At 38.9% G+C, this 4,499-nt stretch overlaps 1 pseudogene; it reads left to right on the forward strand.

The window, feature by feature from the left end:
• The first annotated feature begins 1,921 nt into the window (after positions 1-1,921).
• On the forward strand, positions 1,922-2,816 carry LOC116629032 (annotated as a pseudogene).
• The last annotated feature ends 1,683 nt before the right edge of the window (positions 2,817-4,499 follow it).

Raw genomic sequence — 4,499 nt, forward strand, 5'->3', positions numbered from 1 at the left:
AGTACATAGTATAGTCAAATATATAGAGACAGAAAATAATACAGTAGTTACCAGGGTTTGGGGGTAAGGGAGAATGGAGATTTGCTGTTTAATGGGTACAGAGTTTCAGTATGGGATCATAAAAAGTTCTCGTATTGATGGTTACACAACAATGTGAATGTATTTAATGCCACTGAACTGCACCCTTAAAAAATGGTTAATATGGTAAATTTTATGCTATGTATATTTTGCCACAGTAAAAATAAAGCATAATTGACTCTTTAAACAAAAATTATAACAATGTGCTGTAAGGTTTGCAAAATACGTAACAGTAGTATATATCGCAACATATAGAGCATAAACAGAAAGAGCATATGGGGAGAAAAGGAAGCTTACTATTATGAAATTTTAACAGTACTCATGAAGTGGTATGATGCCCCTTGATGGGAGATCATGATAAAGCAAGGCTGTGTATTATAAACCCTTAAGCAACCACTAAAATAGCAAATTAGTTTTAGCTACTGTGCCAACAAGAGAGAGAACTGAAATCATAAAAGATATTCAATTATTCAAAAATAAGTTTAAAAAGAGGGAAACGATAACAAAGATTGGAAAGACAGAAAGCGTTCAAATAGTGTGCTGACTAAAATAAACATAGTTCAAATATTAAGACACAAATAGTTTAAAAACAAATGTAAAATTTTATATATACATACATAAAATACTAACAGTAATCAAAAGGAACCTGGAGCAGCTATATTAATCTCAGACAAAGCAGACCTCAGAACAAAGAATATCAACATGTTTGCAGGAGATCATGTCATAATGATAAAGGGGTCAACTCATCAAGAGGACATAAAAATCCTGAACATTTCTGCATCTAACAGAGGCTCAACATACAAGAAGCAAAAAACTAATGGAGCTACAAGAAGAACTAGTAAAATCCACAATTATATTTGGAGATTTCAACAGTCCTCTCCCAGTAATAGAACAATAGAAAGAAAGTCAGCAGTGAGGTAGAAGAACTGAGCAAGGCCATCAGTCACATGAAACGTATCGGCACTTATAGAATACTTCATCTACAGAAAGCAGAACACATATTATATTTAAGAGTATGTGGAATATTCACCAAATTAAATCATATCTTGGTTCACAAAACAAGCCTTACCAGACTTAAAAGAATGGAAAGTCCCCCCCAACCCGCAAAAAAGTATGTTCTCAGACTATGTTGAAATTAATAACAGAAAAATCTGCTAACACTTGGAATTAAACAGCACACCACTAAGTAACCTGTGGGTCAGTAAGAAAGTCTCATTGGAAATTAGAAGCTAGTTTGAACTGAGCAATAATAAAAATACAATATATCAAAATTTGTGTGATGCAGCTAAGGCAGTGCTTACAGAGAAATTTGTAGGATTAAATGCTTATGTTAGGAAAGAAGAAAGGACTCAAGTTAGTAACCTAAGATTCACTCCTAGGGAAGGAGAAAAAGAGGAACGAAGTGAAGTCAAATCAAGCAGAAAGAAGAAAATAAGATAAAAGCCAAAATTGTTCATTTGGGGTAGGGGATGAGGCTGGCTGGACAGCTGGCTCCTGCTTCTGAGGGGAGAGGGGTGGCTGGAATCCTGGTTGTGAGAGATGAGGGACTGGAGGTCTGGAATTTGGGGTCTGTTGAGGAAAAAAGACCTGAAGATCTAGACCTGCGGATGAGGAGGGATGGGACAGATTGCTGAGATTCCTGAGTCCCCAGGGGGAAGGGAGGTCTGGAGGCCTGGTTTCCTGGGTCTGAGTGGGGGAAGAACTGGGGATTTGGACTTCTAGGTCTGATGTAGGAAGAGCTGGACTTGGACTCCTGCTCCCTGAACTCTTTGTCCTTCCCAGCCCCAGCAAAACAGACCCTTGCTTTGCCTGGCAGCCCCCGGAGAGGCTGAGAGAGGCCACCATGGCAGGATCCCTTCTCTTGCCCCTGCAGATCCTACTACTGACCTTAGTCCTGGGATCTGCTGGCCAAGAAGGTGACAAGAGTGGGGAGAAGATTATTGATGGGGTCCCATGTACAAGAGGCTCCTAATCCTGGCAGGTGGCTCTGTTCAGAGGCAATCAGCTCCACTATGGAGGTGTGCTGCTCAATGAACAGTGGGTGCTCACTGCTGCCCACTGCATGATGAGAGAATACAACGTGCACGTGGGCAGTGATCAGCTGGGTGATTATAGAGCTCAGAAGATCTGGGCCACAAGGTCATTCCACCACCCCGGCTACTCCACTCAGACCCACGTTAATGACCTCATGCTTGTGAAGCTAAGTAGACGAGCCAGGCCATCATCGAGTGTGAGGAAAGTCAACCTGCCCTCCCGCTGTGAACCCCCTGGGACCACATGCACCATTTCTGGCTGGGGCACCACCACCAGCCCTGATGTGACCTTTCCATCAGAGCTCATGTGCACGGATGTCAAGCTCATCTCCTCCCAGGATTGCAAGAAGGTTTACAAGGACCTACTGGGAAAATCAATGCTGTGTGCTGGCATCCCCAATTCCAAGACCAATGCCTGCAACAGTGACTCAGGGAGACCACTGATGTGCAAAGGTACCCTGCAACGCCTGGTGTCCTGGGGAACTTTCCCTTATGGCCAACCCAATGACCCAGGTGTCTATACCCAAGTCTGCAAGTACATCAAATGGATAAATGAGACCATGAGAAAGCATCGCTAATCTCTGGATACCTCCCATCTCTCCATCCATACGTCCTCAACAAGAAATTCAAAGAAATAAGGACGTGATGAACTGTAGTCATATTTGACCTTGACCTTTCCTCAAAGAGGTATTAAAACCTCAACAATACGCCACATGTGTAAACCAATCAAGTTAGCAAAGACCTAAAACCAGCATGAAACACAAAAACCTCAGTGCTGGTAAAGACACAGTGAGACCAGCACTCTCAACCAGTGGAATTGTAAATAGTGCCATTTTTATGGAAGGCAGTTTGGCATGGTGGATTGAGACCCTTATTTACCGGGTCGTTGACCCTGTGATTCTAGTTGAGGAAGATACTACACCCCCACAAAAAAAAAAAAAAAAAAAAAAATCCAAAGTGTGGAGCAAGGTTTGAAATCATCACAACATTATTTATCATAGCAAAACAGTGGAAACACTGAACATGTCCCAGATTAGTGGATTGTTTATGTAAACAATAGGCCTGTTTGGGACAGGGGTATTACGCTGCTGTTAAGGATAATAACTTTGCAGAATTGTTAGTGTTATGCAAGAATGTTTGTGTTATATGATAGAACAAGAAAAAAGAAAGATACAAACGTGTGTGTGACTCTAGCCGTGTAAAATGAAATGTTTACAGAATAAAACCTGAAAAGAAAAAAAAAAAAAAGATAAAAGCCAAAATCAATATGACTTGAGACCAAAAAACAATAGAAAAAATCAATGAAACAAACGAAAAAACTTGTATTTAACTTGGAAAAGATTAGTAAATTGGTAAACTTCTGGCAAGCCTGACAAACACAAAAGGTGTGAAAATATAAATATCAATATGAAGAATGAAAAAGGAGATGTTGTTATAAACTTGGAAACATTAAAACAAAATATTGCAAACAACCTTATGATGAAAACTGGAAAATTTGGGTAAAGATGGACTAATTCCTCAAGGAACAGAAACTACTAAAATGCCCCAAAGATCAAGGAGATAACATGAATATTCCTATAACTGTTAAATAAATTGATTTTGTAGACAAATACATTCTGAAAAGGAAATCTCTGGGTACTCATGATTTCATTGGGAGATCCTTCCAAACAGTTAAAGAAATAATACCTACTGTACACAAACTTGTGCAGAAAATTGAAGAGGAAGGAATACTTCAAAACTCCACAACTTATTTTAAGAGGCTGAAACTACCCTGATACTAAGATCAGATAAAGACATTACCAAAAACGAAATCTGCTGTCAAATACCCTTAAAGAACATAGATGCAAAAAAAAAAAAAAAAAATTGTCAAAAAATGTTAGGGGATCATATCCAGCACAGTATTTTAAGGAATGATACACCACGACCAAGGGAAATATAGGCGATTTCAGTATTTGGAAATTAATCAATGTAATCCACCATATTAACAGATTAAAGAAAAAAAAAGCACATGAGTATCACAGTAGATGCGGGAAAAACATTTGACAAAGTGCAACATGCATTCATGATTAAAACACTCGTCAAAGTAGGAATTGAAGGGTACTTCCTCAAACAGATAAAACACATTTACAAAAATACCTACAGCTAACATTACACTCAACATTAAATTACTGAATTACTGAATGCATTGTCCCTGAGATCAGGAACAAGGTAAAGAAGTTCCTAACATCGCACTAATAATCTGAGCAAATGGAATAAGGCAAGACAAAGAAATAAAAATGCATACAGTTTGGAAAGGAAGAAGTAAAATGATTCTCACTCACAGTCAACATGATCGTCTACATAGAGAAGAAAAATAATCTACAAAAGAACTTCTAAAACCAATAAGGG

This window comes from Phoca vitulina, unplaced genomic scaffold, assembly GCF_004348235.1.
Source record: "Phoca vitulina isolate PV1807 unplaced genomic scaffold, GSC_HSeal_1.0 scaffold202, whole genome shotgun sequence".
Classification (NCBI taxonomy): Eukaryota; Metazoa; Chordata; class Mammalia; order Carnivora; family Phocidae; genus Phoca; species Phoca vitulina.